Here is an 8601-nt window from a genome sequence, read left to right as displayed (position 1 = left end):
GAAGGAAGGAAGGAAGGAAGGAAGGAAGGAAGGAAGGAAGGAAGGAAGGAAGGAAAGAAAGAAAGAAAGAAAGAAAGAAAGAAAGAAAGAAAGATTGAGAGAGGAAGGAAGGAAGGAAGGAAGGAAGGAAGGAAGGAAGGAAGGGTGGGAGGAAGCTTTTGTTGACCAGCACACTAATATCCTTTTAGTAAAATTTCTCTCCATCCTATTATCCTTTTTAGTATTTTCATAGCACTTACCACTAACTGAAATTATCCCATTAATTTCTTTGCTTATTGCCTGTGTTCCTCAATGGAATAATAACTCCTTGAGGAGCATCTGGAAGAGTTCATAGTGTGCTCTTAAACAGGCTTGTTGAATAAATGAGTGATGATTGTAGTCACTTTGTATTTTGTATTTTACCCTCTACATTGCTACATAGTAATGAGAAGCTCCGGTTTTGAACTCAGAACTGCAACTGAATCCTATTACCCTTCCTAATTACTAGTTTGGTAATTTTGACAAGTTACCAAGCTTTTGAGCTTCAGTTCACTCATCTGTAAAGTAGGAATGACAGCATTTACTTCACTGAGTTTTGTGAAGATTAAACAAAATAAAGCATAAAACAGTGACCAAAGTGTCTGCTCCATGAGAAAGGCTTAGTAAACATTAGTGACAAAGTAGAATTTTTCTCAAAGGACAGTTATGTTTTAAAAGATCTCAGGAAATTTCCAGACTCAATCTTAACGAGGAGATGCTGTGTCTGGCAGTCAATGGCACATTGACTAGAGTAGGCAGTTAGATGGACAGGAGCAGGAAGGGAGAAGGGAGTATGGCAGATGGGGGATTACCAGCGACCACCCAGTCTCTGCCCAGTGACTACCCGTCTCCCTTAGACCAAACCCTTCTGAGGTTTAGCACAGCTGATAAGCAGGAGATAGGACTGGCCCAACTTTGGGGCATGCACACTTAAGGAAAACGGTGTCCTCTAGTAACCCCAAGACTATGATAATATCGTTATAATATTGCTTACATGGAGGTTTTAGCCCCACCCCCCCCCATGAGTTGCGCTTTAGGCGCTCATGGGAAGATGGCAGACAGGACCCTGCGCCAAAGGCTGGAAGGAGGAAACTGGGATGGATCCAGAGGGTGCTATGACAATAAGATAGGAAGGAGGAGACCAAATAGATCCCCTTAAAAAACACACACTCACAGGGGCGCCTGGGTGGCTCAGTCGGTTGGGCAGCCGACTTCGGCTCAGGTCATGATCTCGCGTCCGTGGGTTCCAGCCCTGCGTTGGGCTCTGTGCTGACAACTTAGAGCCTGGAGACTGTTTGGGATTCTGTGTCTCCCTTTCTCTGACCCTCCCCCATTCATGCTTTGTCTCTCTCTGTCTCAAAAATAAAAACGTTAAAAAAAAGAAAAAGAAAAAAAACCACACACACAATGTGGAACTCAGCCGGCTGCTACCCACCCTCGGGTCAGCCCCCTCCTATGGCTCTAGGTTGTACCTTTGGTTTGCCAAACAAAACCTTAGCCGCTTCAACTTTCTATTGAGTCCACTGAACTCTTTCCTTGAAGAAGACAAGGACCGAGGAATTGTGCAGTTCACCACCCAGTAACACCACTATTGGACTGACTTTGGGCAGAATGGAGATCATATTAAGAAGGCACGTTAACTAGCACCTTTCACATCACACTTGGAGGGTAACTCTTTGGGAGGGTGAGGAATGGTTGAGGCAGGAGGTCAGATGTTGCCAGGTTACCTGATTGGTGAGTGGAGGGTCTTATCCAGTAGGATTTCCTAAGTGAATTTCCCACAGTCAATTATTAGCCATGTAGATCCAGAAGTATCAGTCTCCCAGAGTTGATAAGACTTAGTGAGGTTGCCTCAACTAAAGCTTATAAACTAGAGATCAACTTGTTGAATTAGAATAAGAACCCTTAACTTCCAATGTTAAATATTCATATTAGCCTGAGAAGTCCATTCTCTTCCTCTAAGAAAAAAGAAATCCACGAAAGTTAAAATTTGATGTAAAAATGGCTTATTGAGCAAGAACTACGTGTGGGTCTCAAATGTTATTGGGATGTGTTAGCAGACACTAATGCATCCATCTGTATTGCCAAATCCCTTGGTGGTGCTGGAAGGAGGGTATCAGCTTTCCCCTTTGAACTTCTGTTTTCTAATGATCCCTCACCTTCCTACTGATCCTTTCCTTAGATATCTTAACATCATTTATCCTGCAACTGTTTGGGTCTTACTAATTTAGTCAGGTGAGAGATGGAAGAAACTTTTCAGCCAATTAGCCATTAAATGCCATTATAATTTTCTAGAATTAATTGTTATAACTGCATTCTCTAAACATCTCTTTTAAAGTCGTATTATGCCTTAGTATATTCCATGTTTATTATCTATGTCTGAGTTCACACATTTGAAAATTATCTTAACTGTAGGAGTAGTAAGGATTTGCAGACATTGGGGCTGTTCACAAATATTCCAGTTTCCTCCTTCCAAAAACAAAGTTGGATTGCAGCTCCCTACCTCCTTGAAGGGATACATGACTAATGACTTGCTTAACTGTTGAAATGGGTGAACTGACAGGTGACATTCCCAGGTGGGAGTCTCTTTAAATTCTAGGCATGATTAGCCATTCTTACTGATGTTTCAGAACCTCATCAATCTTGATCCTTGAGCTCATGGAGCACATCTCACTACCCAACCATGATGGGCATGTCATGTCAAGGGGCAAATACCCCTTCCTCAGTTGTCTTAAGCTACCAAGCTTTTGCTGTAATTTATGCACAATAACCCAACCTATTCTCACTAATATACAACTGAAAATCTCAACAGTGTCCCCTGATGATATCTGGGTTGGTAATGTTTTTAGCTTAGACATGTTTCAGTGTAACGATCTAGAAAATAAGATTGTTAGATCAGAATATGTCTAAGATTCTTCTAAATGGCTAATTATACTCTACATATACTGATGATTTTCCTGAGCTCTGCCTTTAAGTTGATATTTTTATTGATGAAACTGTGCTGTCATTAACAGCCTATCAGATGAGTTTTCCACTCTGTTGTGATATGATTATAGAACACTCTTTTTTGGAGATATTTTGGAGAAAGAACTGATTTTTACTAGTATAAAGGAAGATTCCCAGACAAGACCTTTTCTATGTTTACGAGAGGTTTCTTTCCAAAGTTTTGAAGTTATAGAAACAGAATTCATCTAAGCAAATTTTTTGTGGTAATTTGTAGGTAAAATGAAAAACTATTTGTGGCACTGTGAAGAGAAAAAAAAAAATGTCTCACTGCTAAAAATGTTGAGAAGGGGGACAAATGGCTCATTGAACACATGGTAGCAACACTGAAATACTTTAGGAGAAAGCAAACATCCTCATGAGAAATAAGATACCTGCTATTTAAGGATTACTGAAAAGAAACGATGCTTATACTAAGTGTATCAATTACCAACCAATGGAATATGTTCATGGGTGACAACCTTCTCAAGTAGAAATTATCACTCATCGTTAAGCTTCATGCAATTAACCAAGCAGGTGAGGAGGAGAATACCACTGCTGAATCCTTTATACTTCCTATTTCTCAAATGTTCATCTTGAAAACTCAATATATCCCTCGCTGAGGATAACATATGGAATGACTAAATCTTAAGTATTAATTCGAAGCCATTTTTTCTCTCCACTATAGCAGGATACAAAATACAGCTGAGAACAAAGTTAGAGTATAGGAAAATACAGCCTTTCTCCCCTAGGCTCAGATAACAGACTTGTAGCCAAATGGAATTTTACCAAACTTACTAAAATGAGTAACATTGTGTGAGCACTGTTCCCTTGGGAACTGGATAAAACGAGATGTCTATCTCAAAGGGTTCTCCAAGAAAAACCCTGAAAGAAATGGGCATTTGTCTTGACCAAGAGACAACTGCAGAAAATTACAAACACCTAAGAATGGCTTAAAAATAAAAAAAATTGAATTTTTCCCAAATATGATAATAAAAAAGATGTTAACATTTATTGAATGCCAATTATTCATTATTTCAACAGCATTTATTGATTACATATAAGGTGCCAAGAACTATGCCAGATGCTTTTACATGAACTGTATAGTTTGGTCAAGAACTCTGTAAAGTACAGATTACTTTATAGATTAACGGCTTACCTAAAGTCACACAACTAATAGGACTTTTTATTCAAGAGGTCGACTACATGCCAGCACTTTTCTGTGTACTAGGTTGCATCATTAACATTTGGAGGGCCAGGGATGAGAGTATACATTGAAGCCCCTATACTCTATGTCTAAATATTGAAAATTATAAACAGTGATGTTCTGGATCCAGCTTCTATCAGCCAGCTGCTAAGAGCCAACTGGATGCGTCTCTTCCCAAATTCATGTGCAGTAATGTTGCATCTGTGAAATGTTGCACCTTGAAATTGGCCATGACAGGAAGATATATCCAGTACATCAAATGGCAAATGCTACATATTAGGTAGTGGTGGTGGTTGTTTTCAGAGGGTATCTTGTTGAACACTTACCATCGCTTTTAACAATCTAACTGTTGAATAAAATATGTTCCATCCTCCAACCTTGAAAAATATATCTTCATAATAACGTAGAAGTCCAAGCTTGAATTTAGAATTCCCTGTTGCCATATTATACTATATGTTAACTAACTAGAATTTAAATAAAAATTTGAAACAACAACAAAACTAATAGAATTCCCAGATGCCTTGTTCCGTACCAGAATTTGGGAAGGGAGGGAAGGCCAGTCCCTAGACTCTAGAGCCACAGACCCCTCCACTTCTCATCCTACCCCAAGATTCATCCTGCACAGGGAGGGAGACTGTGTGGATACTCCAGAATACACATCTCAAATTCATCTCTCTATACACCATACACAGCTGCTCCTGGCTCATCCCACTGGTCTATGTGAGTACACACCAGGGCCACAGTGCAACCTCAGTGGCCTGGAGAAAGAGAAGGGAATACTCACAGACACTAGAAGTAGGCACAAGTCTTTGCTGGTGTGAAATTTCAGGGCCTGTGCTTGCAGAGCATTATCTAGAATGGAGGGGTTGGTGCAGGTTCTGGGTGTGTACCTTGGTCTCACAGATGGATCACGCATGGGGAGTAGTACTGATGAAGGAGGGCCAGAGTAGAGCTCCCCAAAACACAGGCCACGATTGCCTGTTCTAAGAGCAGTACTGAATACAGGAGTCCAGAGCCCTCATGGAGTTCATGTTCCGCTAAGAGGAAATATAATCATTTAATTATTTAAAACAAATTATCCCCAAGATCAAATTGGCTATATTACCACCCTTTTCTTCAGCCCAAGTAAAAAAAAAAAAAAATTAATATTTGCCATTTATTGACAGCTTATTATTTACTCAGAAATTACTAAGTTCTTAGAAACCAAATGACTAAAAATTCAGAGCCTAGCTATTTATTTTAGTTAGCAAAACGATTATTAATATTTATTTATCATCACAGTATTTGTTATCGGACAGACTGAGGACAGCTTCCCACTCAATGCAAATGTTCCTTATACCTACCTGGCTGAATCATTTTGCAATTTCTAGACTGGGCTCGCTCCTTGCTCATGGGACCTTTCACCATGGTTGATGAAAACATTTTTGTTATTTACCTGAGGATTAGGACCATGTGGGCACTAAGAACTGGTTGTTCAGTATTTAACGGCACACCACTGAGTTACACATCTCTATAGTAAATATTTGAATACAGGCCAAAAAAAAATTAAACAGAAATGACATTTGGGGAAAGGAATTCGAAAGAAGGAGAAGAAAGACTTACTTTTCATTTAATCTTTCTATATTTTTCTTAATCATGTGAGGGCAGTGGGATTATGGGCCATTTTGTTTGCCTTCTTCATATAAAATTAAATATAAATTACAGTCTATTTTAATATTAAAACCTGTCTTGTACTTTTTAAACCTCTATAAAATTACTAAAATTGAAACCAAAAGAACACTGCTATCTACCACCTATTTATACGGTAAGTATTCTTTGTAAATCTTACCAGTTTTCCTTTTTCAAAATAGGAAATTTGTAAGCAGCAGAATTTTCCCAGAGGTACTAGATTTCACGGAAGCTAACTAGTCCTGCCATCTAGAAGATCTTCTCAAACCCAAGACAACTCCCTGAGCATCACGGTGTGTTAAATATGGTACAATATAAGTAGGCTGCCCCTGGAGTCACCAGACTTCCTCCTCTGGAAACACCCACCTTCAAATCTCTGAGTCAGATCTTTCGCAGTTTCCTCCCATCTTTCTGTTGGGGCAATACCGAAGAAGGCTTTCAAGAAATCCAGAGCATCTTTTGTTTGTGCACACTCATCTTCTATTTCAGTGTTTCTAATGTGTAACGCATTGGCTACACGTAAGTTCATTAGCCGTACTTAGCATGGAGTTAATTTTAAAAATAAACTTTTCTTAAATCTGAAAAAAAACAAAAACAAAAACACATGGGCAAAGTGTCCACATTTCTGGCTCTGGTACCAATGGTGTCTCTTGCACATTTGGTCACCTTCTATAGCTCATGAACGATCATGGTCTCATTTTCTCCATCTGAAATCCAGAATTTGATATGGTTTGCTGCTTCCAGGATAGTACAGTAAGCAGCCACATGTGAAAGCAAGCTGAAGACTATGAAACATTAAAACAGATAGGAGAAAGTCCTCTGAGAAATGCTCGTTGTATTTTTTTCATCTTAAAGAGGTTTCACATCGTCAAGAGTAGGATTTGTTTGTTGTTTGTGTCCAGTGTGGGAATTAATTCTTTCTGTGCAGGATTTAATATTTGAACTGTTGAGGCACCTGGGTGGCTAAGTCAGTTGAGCATCCTACTCTCTGACTCTTGGTTTCAGCTCAGGTCATGATGTCACAGTTTCATGAGTTTGAGCCCCATGTCTGGCTTTGCACTGGCAGCACAGAGCCTGCTTGGGATTCTCCCTGTGCCTCTCTCTCTGCCCCTCCCCTGCTCATGCTGTGTCTGTCTCTCCCAAAATAAATAAACTTAAAAAACAAACCAAAACTTGAATCATTGATAGGTTTGTTTTTGTTTTGTTTTGTTTTACTCTTCTATAAGAAGCCATGTATGTGCAACACATTTTTTTCAACAACTGTCTTAAAGCTGGAATAGAATTTACCTAATTTACTCCAGTGATGGTTATGAAAGCACAAAATGTGAAATTAGTTGAATCTGTGTCTACGATGTCATCTGAATGTTTAAAATATAATGAACTGATTGCTTCTGGCATACATATAACCTCAGTTACTGTGGGTTTAAAATGCTGGCAACATTTATGAGGGCCTGCCATGTGCACATACTCTCCTCCCATACTTGGGAATAAAACTTGCTGTTATTTTCACTGGACACTGTGTGTCAGTAATTTGACCCAGAGACTTGGGGGAAAGGAAGAAGGAAGATGGAGGAGGGGATGACAAATGAAGAGACACCGTTTACATTTTACTGTGGAAGTCGCTGACAGGGCATCACTGAGGAAGGGAACACTGCAGTTCTGGAAGGGGCAGTTGTCCTGGGCAAGAAACCACAGCAGAGGCCATGGGAGAGTTGGGCTGCATTTTCTCTCTCCGTGGTTAGCTCTTTTGTTTGTGCCTGTCTCACAGCTGTGAGAGTCCTTCAGGCAAGAAGCAACAAGTTGCAGGCTGAGGCTGCTTCGGTGTCTTTCGGGAAGGGTGGTTTTGTGGGACAAAGGCCCAGGGCTCAAGTGTCTCTCCCTTGGATTTCAGTTGTCATCTGTAGACTTTCTTCTAATGGACTCTCTTCCCCATCAGGAACTAGGACTTGAGACTCGTCCACCAGCCCTCCCCCTGCACTGGGCATTCTCCATCTGAATGCCTGGCAGCCAGGCTTTGGGTCCCTGGCACACTGCTCACCCCGGCCTTCCCTTTTGTTGCCCTCAGGCCTGTGTAATTGTGACTCAAGTCACTGGGCAACCAGGTGCCTTCAGAAAAGCCCCAGGGTCTCTGGCAGCTACTGTTCATTTCAGCCAAAGCTGCGGAGGAAGGAGGGCATCAGGCTTAAGGGGACCCATCCCAACCTTCCTCCCTGCCCCTGAAATAGTCAAGCTCCCTCCAAAGAGGCTCAAATGGAATATTCTATGGGCAAGTAGACATCACCTCACCTCTGCTGAGGTGGGAGCTAGTAGCTCCTCCCTGTTAAATGTTCATCTCAATGTCTTTTCTCCAAGTGACTTTTAGAGTAAAAGAGCTGTCAGTTTGAACAGATGAGACAGGAGTCTCCTTCACTTGCTTTGGTTGCTGCTGCTGGCTCAGGGTCAGGAGACCAGACAGGTGAGAACTGCTTTTCCTTCTATCAGGAAAACTCTGAACTAAGGCAATGCTTTGCACTGAGTCTGGGGGTTTTGTGGTTTCAGGCACTAATAGGTGTTCAAAGTACTTTCTCTTTCTAACTGCTTCTCCTCTAGGTCATAAAAGCTCTTTCCTTTCCTTTCCTTCTTCCCTTCCCTTCCCTTCCCTTCCCTTCCCTTCCCTTCCCTCCTTCCTTCCCTTCCGTGTCTCTCTCTCTCTCTCTCTCTCTCTCTCTCTCTCTCTCTCTCTCTCT

The 8601-nt window shown here is 40.9% G+C and overlaps 1 protein-coding gene and 1 long non-coding RNA gene across 2 annotated transcripts in view; one reads left to right on the top strand and one right to left on the bottom strand.

The window, feature by feature from the left end:
- LOC121043633 (uncharacterized) overlaps positions 1 to 6236 on the bottom strand; it is an 18736-nt gene extending 12500 nt beyond the window's left edge. Inside the window, exons 1-2 of the long non-coding RNA XR_005796948.1 lie at positions 6036 to 6236; positions 4992 to 5244 (exon numbers count right to left, since the gene is read on the bottom strand). This is a non-coding gene — a long non-coding RNA (uncharacterized LOC121043633). The remainder of the gene's footprint in view (positions 1 to 4991; positions 5245 to 6035) is intronic.
- A 1949-nt stretch (positions 6237 to 8185) lies between these two features.
- The window catches only part of BBOX1 (gamma-butyrobetaine hydroxylase 1), a 57828-nt gene continuing 57412 nt past the window's right edge, over positions 8186 to 8601 (top strand). The window contains exon 1 of the mRNA XM_040495583.1: positions 8186 to 8330. The gene's annotated coding sequence lies outside the window, so the exon portion shown is untranslated. The remainder of the gene's footprint in view (positions 8331 to 8601) is intronic.

This window comes from Herpailurus yagouaroundi, unplaced genomic scaffold (genome assembly GCF_014898765.1).
Source record: "Herpailurus yagouaroundi ecotype Mexico unplaced genomic scaffold, PumYag 187, whole genome shotgun sequence".
Taxonomy (NCBI): Eukaryota; Metazoa; Chordata; class Mammalia; order Carnivora; family Felidae; genus Herpailurus; species Herpailurus yagouaroundi.
The sequence above is the reverse complement of the archived record's forward strand: the minus strand, read 5'-3'. Positions and strand labels throughout refer to the sequence as shown.